The sequence below is a fragment of the Curcuma longa genome, chromosome 19 (assembly GCF_044706935.1).
Source record: "Curcuma longa cultivar G26 ecotype Majalengka, Jawa Barat chromosome 19, ITB_CL_G26_1.1, whole genome shotgun sequence".
NCBI lineage: Eukaryota > Viridiplantae > Streptophyta > Magnoliopsida > Zingiberales > Zingiberaceae > Curcuma > Curcuma longa.
In genome coordinates this window covers 3,781,364-3,796,745 of record NC_133879.1, presented here as the reverse complement: position 1 = coordinate 3,796,745, position 15,382 = coordinate 3,781,364, and positions in this window count along the sequence as shown.

Here is a 15,382-nt window from a genome sequence, read left to right as displayed (position 1 = left end):
ACAGGAGAGAAATCAGAGGGAGAGAAGGAAAAATCGCGAAGAAGAAGAAGGGGATCGGGCGTGTAGATGATAAGTTAGGGCATTTGGCGACGAAAATATTTTCGTCGCCAAATACCATAACTTATTATCCCGCGGCCCCACACCCGTGACCCGAACCATTTTAGCCAACTTGGCGACGGACGAGACTTTCGTCTCCAATTTGGCGACGAATCAGGGTTTCGTCACCAACTTGGCGACGAACTATTATTTCTGTCGCTATTTTGTGACGAATCCTAGGTTTCATCGCAAAATTGGCGACGAAACTATTATTTTCGTCGCTATTTTGCGACAAATTTGGCGACAAAAAAGTCTTCATCCTAAATTGGCAACAAAAATGTTTTCGTCATAAATTTCGTTGCATTTCTGCGATGAATACGTGTTTTGTCACAAAATTTGTCCCTAATTTGCGATGAAAATGTTTCGTCACAAAAGTTTGTCACAAATAGGCTGTATTTTTGTAGTGATGGCTTGACCATGCAATTCTAGATTTCCAAAGATTACATATTAATATTATTCAATATCCCCTCTTAATTTGTACTCTTGAGTTGCTTTTTGAAGTTGTTGAACTTATCAATGATAACCACTTTTGTCATCATGTCTACTAGCTGATCATCTGTCTTGATAAACTCTATACTTATTTCTCTTTGATTAACTAAATCTTAAATGAAGTGATGTCATAGTTCAATATGCTTGGATCATGCATGAAAGATTGGATTCTTTGTCATTGCAATTGCAGACATATTATCACAATGAATTATTGTTGGTTCATCTTGCTTGAATTTTAAATATTTCAAAATTCTTCTGATCCAACTTGCCTCAGCTTTATCTGTTATAGCTATATATTTTTCTTCTACCAAAGATAATGCTACAGATTTTTGTTTCTTTGAACTTCAAGATATCACATTAGATCCTAAGCAAAAGATATATCTAAAGGTGCTTTTTGATCATCAATCAATCCAACCCAATCACTATCTATGTACCCAATAAGTTTGCAATTATTTTATTTTTTCAACTTAATGTCATGATTCTTTGTACCTTTAAGTTATCTTAAAATCCTTTTTGCAGCTGTCAAATGAATTTTGCTAGGTTCATTTAAGAATCTAGAGAGCAAACTTACTGAATGTGTGATATCCGGCCTTGTGTTGAAATATCACATAACCAAGTAATTTTCTGTAGAGAGTAGTGTTGACCTTTTCACTATTATCATTAACTTGAAATCTTTCATTTAATGCCATAGGAGTAGAGATCGGTTTGCATTGACTCATGTTAAAATTTTTAAACAGATCTTTAATGTATTTTTCTTGAGATAGAAAAATGTTTGCTTCACTTGAATTCCAAGAAAATATTTCATAAGTCCCAAGTGTGTCATTTCAAAATTTTTTATTACTTTATTTTTGAATTCTTCCACCATAGCTTTATTAGTCCCAAAGTAGAGATGAGATCATCGACATAACGACATACGACTAAGAAATCCTTTTCAATTATCTTCACATAGAGAGATGATTCACTTGTGCTTCGATTGAAGCCATTTCCGATGAAGTAATTATTGATTTTGTTATTCCATGCTCGGGGTGCTTGTCGCAATCCATATAATGCTTTTTTAAGTCAAAAGACTTTGTCTTCTTTTCCTTTAATTTGATCTCAAAACCCTTAGGTTGTTCAACATATACTTCCTCTTGAATTTCTCCATTCAAGAATGTTGATTTAACATCAAGTTGGAAAACATTTACTTCCAATTGAGTCGCTAAGGCTAGACCAATGTGAATCATTTCTATCCTTGCAACTGGAGTAAATATTTCTGTAAAATCAATTCCTGATTGTTGAGAATATCCTTTTGCGATGAGTCGAGCTTTATATTTTTGAATCGATCCATCTTCATTGTATTTAATTTTAAAGACCCATTTAGACCAAGGGTCTTCTTTCCTTCAAGTAAATCAACGAGCTCCCATATTTTTTTCCACAATTGTTGACATTTCATCATACATTGCTTTTATCCAACATTCTTCTTTAGATGCTTCTGCAAAAGATTGAGGTTCATAAGAAAAAAAAATCCAACCTCAACAGAATCATATATTTCAATTAGTAATCTAGATTTTTTTGGGAGACTTTCCGAGTCACTTTCTTCATTAATTGTAGAAAATTCTGGTGTAGAAATTTGATCAGTATGGCTTACTTGAGATGGATCAGGTTGAGATGATACTCTATTATCAAACTGAGATGCACCTGAGTCAGCAACTTCTTTCCCTTTCCAATTTCAAGTAACTTTTTCATCAAAGATAGCATCTCGAAATATAATGAGTTTTTTGTTGATGGATCTAACAAATGATATCCTTTTGATTCATCATTATAGCCAATGAAATGAAGTTTCTGACCTTTCTTATCAAATTTCTTGTGATGTTCCGATGGTATAAGCACATATGCAATGTTGCAAAATATTCTGAGATGACCAACTCCTAGTTTTTTCTTATACCTAACTTCATACGGGGTTTTATTTCTAACAACTTTAGTTGGTGATCGATTGAGAATATATATAGTTGTATGTATAGTTTTTGCCAAATAGAGATTTGGAATTCCCTTGCCTTTTAGCATACTCCTTTCCATTTCCACAATCGTGCGATTTTTTCTCTTAGTCACGCCATTATGTTGAGGACATCAACTAACTGTTAATTGTCTTATGATGTCATTGTCTTTACAATGCTCCATGAATGTGTTGGTGCAAGGAGTACTAGTCTGACTCTAAAGTTTCGATGTTTGACAACACACCTAGGTATAGTCAGTTTGACTAAGGGTTGATCCAAACATGACCTAATATTTGGATGTGAGTAAAGTTTAATCAAGTCAGTTTGATCAAATGACTAGCAAGAAGTTCTAGTTAGTTGGACCAGGCAAGGAAAAGTCCTAGCTGGAGGTTAGGCAGGAAAAGTCCTAGCTAAAGGCTAGACAGGGGTAGTCCTAATTGTAGGTTAGACAAGAGAAGTCTTAGTTAGAAGCTAGGCAGTTCTAGTTGAAGGCTAGAAGAAGCCCTAGTGAGTGAAACTGGACAAGAGAGTCTTAACTAAAGGTTAGGCAAGGGAAAGTCCAAATAGGACAAGGGTGATCAGATGTTTGGTAGGTGGGAAGTCTACCTATAGAAGTGACTAGTCTTAACTGAAAGCTAGGCAGAGATAAGCCTAGTGGGTTAGACATGCTACAGGTAGTCTTAGGTTGCTTGTTTGTTTGTATGCTAATCTTGCAGGAACCAGGAGCTGGTAGCAAGACTGAAGAAGCATAAGAAAAGCAAACCGAAGTAGCCAAATCAAGCCCGGGGGTCTACTTAGGTTAAATCTGAGTTAACTGGATCTGGACACCCAGATGTTACTTTAGGCACCCAGACGGTCTAGCGCCCCTGGATAGTCCAAGCGCCCGGATCAGAAAGAATCGACCCCGATAGACCGACGGAACCGGATAAGGATAGAATCAATTTCAGGCATCGGTATAAGAATCCAAGCACCCGGAAGAGTCTATATAAGGGTCTCAATATGCACCACAAAGAGTAACATTAATTCTCCATACCTTTTGAGGTATTATCTTTCACATAAACCACTTGTGATGCTTGAGTAGCCAATTCAAAAGGCTCATTTGATTTCAAGATCCGTTGACAATTTACACTAACAAAACCATATTTATCCACTTTGATCCCCCTTTCTCTAGAATGCACATTAAACCACTTGCACTTGAAAACCACAATTCGCCTTTCACCAAGAAATTACATTTAATTCAATACTCTGTGATAACACTCTATAATAGTCAATATTTTCTGTGGCATAGTTCCCAACCATAAGAATACCACTATTTTGTGTCCTTAGGCCCTTGTTGTGCTCTTCAGTGTAAAATTTATATCCATTTATTTTACAACATACAAATGACTCCCATACCTGTGTAGGCCCACATGACAAAGAAAGTAGATCTTCTATTTTTTTACTTTTGTCATTTTTATGTAACCTCTTGACCTATCAAATTTGAATAAAAAAATTCTTACTCTCAAGATATAATTAATTAATGAAAACAAAAACATGTATATATATTAAAAATGTCACTTACTCTAACTTTGAACCACTTAATAAATTGTCTATCCCATTCCTCATTGGACAAAATCAAATGACTAGAAGCATAAATTTGCAAGTAGTCACTACATAGAAAATTTGGAGTTTAATCAACTTCTTAAAAGCTATATGGAAGAATAAGTGTATAGTTTCATATATTCATAAAATTATTGAACTTCTTCACAATTCTTTAATATGTAGATGTGAGCTCGCTCTTGATCAACATGATCCAAATTGCATGCTATCCCTACTAATAAATCTTCAATGGATGAAAATATGGATAAACCATCATTACTTTCCATACATCCACAACCAGATGTGTCGAAATATCTTAAGCATAAACTCACACACTCATTTGAGATATAACCCTCAACAATTGAAGTATTTGGATGAGTTTTATTTTGAACATATGATTTGAAAGTACGTAACTTTTGTTCTATTAGATACATCCACCGATAATGAACAGATCCCCTCAAGCATATCTTCCATCGCTAAATGAATCGACAAATGTATCATGATATCAAAAAATAAGGGCGGAAAAATCTTTTCCAACTTGCAAAGTGTGAATTTGTCTTTTAAGTTGTTTCAAGTCTTCGATCTTTAGTGATTTGGAACACAAACTAGAAAAGAACATTGATAGCTCAATGACAACCCTAGATTTGCAATGTGTCACGAGTAGGGTTGCAAATTAGAATTTATAAATTTATCGAAAACCCACGAGGAATACAAACAAATGTAGTTTAGGGGTCTCGAGTCGTATTTTTCCAAGGGCTAGTAAGCACTTGCTTAAATTGAGCTTAGATGTCGTATTTTTGGGGTTTTCTTATAAAAATGGGAGTTTTGGTGTTTTACAATGAAATGTAGATTTAAAATCCGTAAATGAAACAAACTGCAAGTTGTTAAACTAAAACTAAAATTATTGAATTAAAGTATAAACTAATCTATAATTGCAACACAATTCAAGGTATCAAACCTATGCATTTATCATTGAAACATGCTATCCCTAGTTTTGAAAGGCAAATTCGATTTCCTCAGTTTGTAGGGATTTAGAACTCACAACCAATGTCAATGGACCTGAATGTAAGCACACAAATTCAAAAAGGCAATAAAATCAGCAATTAACAGAAGTGCAATTCATGAAGCAAGGAAGGAAAGAAACTAGGCTAAAGCAAGTGGTTGAATTTAAAAGCAACAAACCTAACTAGCAAGACAACTATGCAATGTAACTATTCAACCTAAATCAACTAACATCAAGTCCACCGATTAACCTACTCAAACTCATCTAACTGATACAAGGAAATGAAAATGGCACGCAACAGTAACACCTTTTAGAGTTTCAGAGGTGAAAATTCAAATTGCAAGCTTAAATCAGAGAATCACAGCTAAACAACAACTAAGCATTAACTACCAAACCAAATTCACAAATTTGCTAAAGATTTAGATTAGGAACAACTCAGAAATTGAAGTTTCAGAAATACAGCTGCAGAAACTGGAAAAAACAGAAATCAGAAATGATAAAATCCTCCTCTTCTCCTTCAAATCCCATCGGCTGGTTGTCAATCAGCTGTTGAATCCCGTGGAAGCTTGAAGATGGTCTCTAGAGGTGTTTGCTCGCTGCCAGCACCGTGAATTGCCCAAAAAACCCTCTCCGGCCAAAACAGTGAGCTGCACAGTCGCTTTTCTAATGACAAACTGGATTTCCTGTCTTGCACGTGCTCCTGTCGGATTGATGATGATATAGGGAGGCTCCACGATCCTAGGAGAACCCCTCGAAGGAATCGCGGCGTCGGATGGTGCTGCGGATGGCCGGAACGCGCGAAAACAGGGATTTGGCCGCCGGTGAAACCCTCGCCGTCGCGCCAAATCCAGCTGCCTGAATATACCCAATCGGCCGGCTTTAGCTTCTTCAGGGATCAAGGAATACAATGGAGTTAATTTGGGTGGAAAGCGCTGCCCGTAGAGCTACGTCGCCGAGCAGGGGTGGCTTCGTGGGGACGATGAACAGTGCGGCCAGCCACTGTTCATCGATTAAGGCTATGGTTTTATACGCCGATTAATCACAGAATCTGGGCCATCCAATCTTGATCTGATGATGCAGGCTTGATCTGGGGTTTAGGGCAGTCTAGGGCTTCCAAAAATTTGAGGGATCTTGATCGGGCTTGATCTAGGTCATGTCCTTCATGTGGGCTTGATCAATTTGGGCAAATTAGCTTGATTTGGCTTGATTTGATCGTGATTGAGCTCGAGTTTGATCCGATTTAGCCCTAAAATCAATTAAAACCCAATTAATGCAAAAAATTGCCATTAAATCATGAAAATTAGAATCAAGCCTCAATTTATGTAATATAGCACAAACATGATCAAATCGATTCAATAAATAATTATTTTCATGCAAAATTCAAAAATTGAATCGATTAAAATGCAAGAAACCCTATCTCATCACTCAACAAGAGCTTCACACACTAATTCTAAAAGTAATCCATGTGTTGCAAGAGGAATAAGATATTCTAGTAAGATGTGACAATCATGACTCTGTAAATCCGAAATCTTATTCTCGTTATCATTTGTACAATCTACAATGTTTGAACAAAAGCCTTTAGACATTTTTAATTAGTTAAGAAATAAACAAAGTTGATGTTTCTCACCAAAAGGACAATGCATAAGGTGTGGCAGAAAACTTGAGATCATCTCCTATTGCAACAGGATGTAATTTAGGCCTTATATTCAAAAGTTGCAAATCGAGGCATGTGTTTTATGGTTATCTTTAGTCTTGCCTTTAATATCCATAAATGTTCCAAGAACACTATCACATATATTTTTCTCAATATGCATCACATTCAAATTATGACTCAATAACAATGTTTCCCAATATGGTAGCTCAAAGAATATACTCTTCTTATTCCAATTATCACCCCATTTGTCATGAGATATTTTTGTCTTTCTAGTAGTGTCCTTACTTAAGATTATGCCTTCCAAATCCTGAACTTGACTTAAAATATCTTTTCCTGAAAATAATTTAGGTGTCAATCTCATTTCAACTATACCATCAAAGAAATCCTTATCCTTGCACCATTTGTGGTTTAATGGGGGATAACGTCGATGGCTCATGTAACACTCTTTACCACCATTTGTCAATCTCATCGAGCAAGTATCCTTATTACAACAAGGACATGTTAACTTCCCTTTTGTACTACATCCAGATAAATTTGTATGTGTTGGAAAGACATTAATTGTCCACAACAAAGCAACACATAAAGTAATATTTTGAGAAGTTGATGTATCAAATGTTTCTATACTAATGTGCCATAACTCACTTAATTCATCGATCAATAGTTGCAAATAGATATCAATTGTATCTCCAGGGCTCACTGGACCAGGAATTAACATGGATAAAATGAAGTTATACAAGTTTATACACATCGATGGTGGTAAATTATAAGGAATAAGGATTACATGCCAAATGTTATATGTTGTTTTTGCATTTGCAAATGGTTGAAAACAATCACTTGCAAGACCAAGTATCACCTTGCGAGACTCTGAGGAGAAATCTTTATATTTTTCATGATTTCCATGTCATAAAATTCGGATGCCTTAGAACTGCCAACTCTTGAATCATTGTGTCATCTCATGTAAGGAGCTGTTTTTGAACACATGAATAACCTTTCCAGCTTTGGTTTTTGTGGGAAATAACATAATATCTTCTTCAGAATCTTCTTTCTATTGGCTTTGAATCAAGTCTCCCCACTATATCTTTCCTCCTTCCATCTAGATATTCCACACACTTCATAGCAGAAATCCAAGTTCTTACGGTCTTTCTAGAATAACATACAATTATTTTTACATGCATCAATCTTTTCATAAGAAAAGTTGATATCTCTAATAAACTTTTTAGCATCATAATATGAATCCAGAAGATCAAATTTTTCTGGTAATATTTCTTCCTTCAATAATTTCAGTAACATGCTAAGTGATTTATTTGTCCATTGTCCAACATTCTTGAGATGAAGTAACTTTAGTAATGCTGACAATTTTGAAACCCTTGATCCTTTGTACAAAGATTCTTTTGAATCATTTAATAATTTGTAAAAGTTTTTAGCTTCATCATTTAGTTCCTCACTAATATTGGCATGGTTTGAATCATCATAATGTGGATGTAGATCCCTTAGAAGATCTTCCATGAAGTCATCATTATCAGCTATTTCATTTTTTGAATAGTGTAGCTCCAAATCATCCCCCGACTTTTCTCCATGATGATACCAAAATCTATAATTTTGAAGTATTCCATAAACAATCAAGTGCATTTTTACCGATTCCGTAGACCCAAAACGTGCATTAACACATTTAACACATGGATATTGAATATCATTTGTTGCACTTGTTCTCTCAAAAGCATAGCCCCGTCGTTAAAGGCATGACATTAACGATCGAAACAAAAAACACAGTCGTTGATGACAAAGCATCAATGACGGGAGAAAATACCATCATTAATGCATATACATTAATGACGGGCACTAAATCCGGTCACTATTAAACCATTAATAACGACGGTATTTGATACTATCATTAATATTTTATCGTTAAAAGTAGATTTTCTAATAGTGAATAATATACAAGATTTTCTTTTGAACTTCTAGTGAGGTAGACTTTGCATTTCTCGAAACTTTCTCTAAGATAACATCATCAATACTAGCATTCTGTTTTTTTTTCAAAAGTTTTTGCATTTCAATGAAATTATCATGATTTTGAGAATCTGAAGATTCATCGTGACCTTTCAATCCACATGTTTACAAACTAAGCCAACAGATGCTCTCAAGTGTTGTTGTAAGACTTAATTGATTCTTTTGAATCTGTTTAAAAGATTCTCGATTCATAACTTTATCTATGTTGAGTTACATTCATCAAATAATTAGCAACATATTTTACAGATTTAGTGTGCATTAAGTTAGAACTTCCTATATGAGACAAAAAGACACACTCGACTTCATCATTAATGTGTTTCCAACTTCTAAACCCTTCAATTGTAAATGTAGATTATTGTACTTCACTTAATTCAAAAAGATATCATGAAAAATAAAATACTGCATCTTTTGAAGGAGAGTACTCTAATTTGGAAACTTTTAAACCATGTATAATGAAATTGACGATGTTTCTTTTCTGATTCAAACCGTGGGTACTCCGACAATTTAAGTTGATATGATCTCATTTGATATATGTTTGTCTAATTTCATCAAAATAATTAATAGGATGTCGGTACATCGAAATACACAATCTAGGATCTCATTTAAATGAAATTTCATCAAACTCAACTCTTTGAGATTTAAAAGGAGGTTCAGACTCCACATTAGGAATGAATGTATTAGTCTCAGTCTTTTCGGATGATGACGGATTATCAATTTTTAGTTTAAATAATGATAGAATATTATTTCCCCTCTTTCTTTCTTGATATGACATTAAAATAATTTAAGTAATTACATAAGTAATTAACTAAGTGGATAAACTCAAATAACACAATTTATATTTATCATTTGATGAAAACTAATAGAGATCAGATAAACATCTATATTTTCCCCCCTTGATTTTTCACCAATGCATTAATTCTAGAAAAAAAAATCTAAATAATCACATACATCAATAATTCAGGAGGGGGAGTGACGAACATCTTACATTTGCATTGAAATCAGGAAATGTTAGGAGGTGGCAGTGCTCCTTTTCCAATGGTCAATTGATGACAGCCGCGGCGAGATCAAAAATCAGATTTAGGGATTTAGGACTGATCACGAAATTTAGTTAAGAAATTTAGGATTGATTGATTGATGATATGAGTTGTACATAAAAAAAGGACCTCAGGCTAATCGTGAAATTTGATTTAGAGATTTAGGGCTGCTCAAATGAACAGTTGCATATAAACAAAAATAAAATGGGCCCTTGGGCTAAAGCTCAGGCAGGGGCGGAGTTAGCATCTTGGTTCACCGTAGGCAATAATATAATTACTAACGTAAAAAATATAAAATCTTATAATCATAAAACATCACAAAATAACTACCTTACAGACAGTAAGACTATCATTCATCCAATCATCACTCATTTGATCACATAATCTGTCTTTCATAATTCTTATGGTAAAAAGCACTCTATTTACGATCGTAGTCACAACTAGGGGTGCAAACTAATTGAATCGAGTCGAATAATATGAAAATATTGATATTTTGAGTTCGAGCTCGAAAAATATATGTGATAGTCGAATTTGATTCAAGGCTTAAAAATATAAATAATTTTGGCTCGAGCTCCGTTTGAAATAAAATTCGAGCTTGAGTTCAGTTCGAATTATTCGAACTTTGATTCGAGCAGAATCAAACTATAGTTCGAAATGACTTAAATTTGAGTTCAGTTCGAATTATTCAAACCTTAATTTGAGCATATTTAAATTAAAATTATATAAAAATAACCACAGTTGTATTTGAGTTCAGCTCGTGAGTGACTCGTGAACAATCGAATAAAATATTATGGGTTAGAATTCGGCTCAAAAAATTATTGAACATGTTTGAGTTTTGCTCGAATTCGATAATTTCAAATACAAATCAAATATTTTTCGAGACAGATCAAAAAGCTCACAAACATACTCAATTCACTTGCACCCCTAGGCGCAACCGGTAGAATTATTGTCAATGTCAAAATCTTATAAATCAACAGATACACCATACTTTTCTTTGTTCGTCAAACCTTTCAATCGTTGAAATACTTTGTTAGAACGTTGGGTGCCATAGGGAATGCTCTTGCTCTTCCCCTTATAACTGTTCTTTTTGAAAATTTAATCTAGGCCTTTGGAGGAGAGTCCAACCCACATGATCTACTCGATAAGGTTTCCAAAGGTACATATGCCTGCCTACCTCAAACATCTTATAGTTCTTTGACATTGAGAATTGGGTTAGCCTTAGAAAGAGTGAACTTTTACTGATACAATTGAATGTAGCATTGGAGTTTGTCTACTAGTAGATTTATTTTGTCTAGGCCAGTGTCTGGACCCATGTAAGCTCCGCCCATGAGCTCAGGTAGGCTAACACCTGCCTCTACCCTTAGTTATGTTTAGAGGATTGATATCAACCATGAGGAAAATAAGAATTTTTTTAGTGCTTATATGAGAAATTTTTGATTATGTTCTATCTAAAAATCAGCAAAAAAATATTTCAATTTTGTTTTAGTTCTTTATTTTTGTTTCTATTGCTATCTTTGAAAAATTACATATGTCAAAGTCGGTTACTATTTTTTAAAATTAAATATGTGTATATTGTTATTTTATCCAGATCGACCCCTGCTTGCTGAGTGTTTTCCCTTACACTCATCCCTTACCTCCCCTCCCCGGAAAAGAACGAGACAGAAATCGAAGAAGAAGAACAAACTCAAATTTAGGGATGATGAAATTTCAACTAAGGCGTGTGGAGCTGCTATTGCGTGGAAAAAAATTCTGTTGTTTATTAGTTTAGTTTTCAATGTTATTGTTAGTTTCAGATGCAAGAATATCTTTATGATTTTATGGAATAAAGATCGGTTTATATGATTTCTATACTTTGAGGCTCGTTGTTTTTGAATGTTTATTTTGGAAGCAATGCTGATGTTCACGCCTTCGGTCGTAGGGCATGACATTGATCATCCATATTTTTCCCCCAAATTTAGAACTATTTAAAGCCATCAATAACTTTGTGACAAAGTGTTTGATGATCTTCGACTAAATTTGTTTGTTAGCTCTAAAGATCTTAGATTTCTTGTTCAATAAATTAATTAGAGACTCTTAAGTCTATATATATATATATATATAATCATTAACGATCTTAAAAATTTTAAATTTATATTAAATTTGCATCTTTCTACTCTTAATAACCCTTTAAATTTGGAGTTTTAAGGTACCTGAATGATTTTTTTTCCACCAAAAAGTTGCTTCAAGGGCCATCACTTGATAGAATTAAAAAAACTTTAAATTTGAAAAAAAAATCTTGATGCGTTTAAAGAATCATTAGGAGTGCAATATTGTAAATTTGAGTAAATCTGAGCTCTTTAAAATCATTAATGAGTTTTTATTAAATTCATTGATGATTTTTATATATATATATATATATATATATATATATATATATATATATATATATATATATATATATATATGCGCGCGCGCATAGGGTGAGCAATAGAAGTGGCTAGGCATTCAGATCATTTTCGGGTGTCCGAAATAGAAACAGTACCATATTATTATTATTTATTTATTTTTTTACTTATAATTAAGTAATTTGAGATTTTTTTTTCTTTAGGATTTAGAGGTTAGGTTATAGTATTAAACATAAAAAAATTTTCAAAATGAAAAATTTAGGACATTTGATTTGGTCATTTTCCCTTTTCATTTTCTTATTTCCTAGAAATTATTGTTTGCTTTGTGTTTTCCAATCTCATTCTTTGGAAAATGAGAAGCTATTTTCTAAGAAAATAGAAAATGATAAAATATCATTTTTATAGAGAATAGAAATTGCGGCTGGCAAATAGAAAATATGAAAATGCGACTCAAGTAACACCGCACGCCTCCAAATTTCTCTCCGACGTTGTAACCTCATTACACAACTCATTTTCTCCCCCGACTTAAGGGCTACAATTTCAACCTCCAATAACTTAGGCATCTCCGCCTCGCCCTCAATGAACTCGACGCCTCCGGTGGGAACCACGACGCCAGCGCTAAAAACCAGACCTTTTTTCTGTTTCCCATAAAGCGGAGAGGAAAGGAGCGGCCTTTGGCAGTCGAAGGTAACTCTCAGCCTTATAAGCGATGGAGTTCTCTCCTTTGAGTTAAAGCCGAGGACCGGGGAGGCGAAACGGGTGGTGGCAAAGGGGAGTCGGTGGTGGAGGGGTTAGCGGAAGTGTAGGGATCTGCATACACCTAAAATAATTTTAGCCGCATAAACGCAGCTGAAAAAGGATCCCTCCAGAAGATCCATGCGAAACCATATTCGTTTTGTCGATTCTATCTACTGGAATCGAGGTTATCTTCGATGCGAGCCCTTCGCAATCCCGACAGCAACTCTTGCCTTCAAAGGTTGCTGGATCTCAGCGTGATCAGTGTATTCGCGCCTCCACGGTATCCACACGAATACCGAGTTGGAGAAGAACCAAACTGTGGTACTAGTCACAGATCAGGTTCGGCCAAGGAGGTAGAAGAGAAGAGGAAGAGGAAGAAGAAAGATCTAGATCTCATCAAAAGCCTCTCACACCCCTTTTATATCCAACCATTGAATATAAAAGGTTTTGGCTCTTCGTATTCCGTGAAATTAATACCTCCCCATGCATGATGATCATGCAACCCTCTTAATGGATTCGAATTGACTTAAGTCCAACTCGAGTCTCACTCAATCCGAATTGACTTGAGACCAACTCTAGTCTAATTCAATGAGTCTACCTTGAGTCTTACTCAATGAGTCTAATTTACATTAGACTCAACCCAATGGCCTAATGATCATCACATGAACCATCTCTAAATCACATGTCCTAAGTGTGTGACCCAATAGGTTCTCGTAACGTTGACAATGTCTTTAAAATCATTTTAGAGACATAGGCAATGAGCGGCATCTAGCAATATATCATTGCTTTTCAAGTAACGAGAATGTCGAGATCCGACACAACCTTCCGTGACTACTATCTTGTTTGACTCATTCCTTCTATCCTTGATATCTAGATTGATCAATGAGGCATAGACCGTGTCATCCTCTTATTAATCATGAATTTCTTGATCTCCAAGTAGACTACTCAATCAAATAAGCTCAATATCTTATATTGACTTATTCGAGCATGATCATGCATTTTTGCAGTCCTACTCTATCAAGGGGCCCATAGATATCACTTCCGTCATATGGAAGGGATAGATCCCATCTACATCACTCACATCCCTTCGCATAACTTATTACATACCTAGTGATCGCCTTTATAGTCATCCTGTTACGGGTGACGTTTGACGAAGCCAAAGTATACAACTCATTATGTAGGGAACCGTAGTGACTTCAGGTTTAAGGACTATTCATACTAATAGTCACATGAGAATGTTTATGACACTCATATAACGATCCATGAAACATTCTCATGGCGGATCAATTTAATACATAGTCTCTAATATGTACCCATGTGTCAACGTGATATCACATATCCATGACTTGTGAGATTAAGTAATCAATTGACCTACATGCTAGTCTCAACGCATTAATATTGTCCTTGCATATTAATGCTCGACTAGGAATAGTTAAGAGTAGTGTTATATATATGTCTACAGACTCTTACTATCAATTCTACCAATCGATATGTTGTAGACAAGAATCTACTACTCAAGGACACTATTATATTTATTCATATAGCACGGATAAGAAATAAGTATAATAAGTAAACCTTGCCTTTATTAATGAATATGATACATATGTTCCCTAAACAATCATCTCATGATTAACACTAAGGGCTGACACTAACAGGAAGGTGTGAGCTTATGGTGCGGGAGGCAGTGAAAGAAGGCCCTGCGCTGAGATAACCCTCTCCATGATTTCAAGCGCCCAACACGGAGGGATATCCGAGTAGCAGAGAGAAGCTTGAACAGATTTAGGAATTCAATAACCATAATCCAACCTCGAAATCGTTACAGGACAGTAACAAACCCTTTTTTACAGTCCTGTTCCTGAAGGGATAGGAACAGTGAAGGAAGCATCCAAGGAAGAGGATCAAAATGCAGGAATTAATCCGTCGACGTAAGCAATGTGTTGGTGAGATAGAAGTCTTAGTGGTCGCGTCTCAAAAACAGACTGTTTGATCTGATTTACTTGGTATTTTATCCTTTGAATGTTTGTTTTCCTTTCTGAATTTTTCATCAAATTATGTTGATCCTTTTTTGATTTTTTGATTATACTATAATTATTTATTTGATAAATTTTATTTTTATTTTTTTATAATTTAGATATCTAATTTTTTTGAATGAATTAATTTTAATTTATTTTTCACCCTACGATCCCACATAGTCGGGTTAGATTTGACCCCCTTCTTGTATGATTTTTTCTTTTCCAATGGGCTTTTTATTAAAAAATTATTTTATTTATAATTTTTCATATTAACAAACTAAACATATTTTTTTAATTTTTTTAAAAAAATAAAAAATAGTATATCATATAAAACACATTTTCTATTTTCTAAAAACTAGATCAGAAAATAAAAAACTAGAAATAGAAAATGAAAAATAAAAAATAAAAAAAACT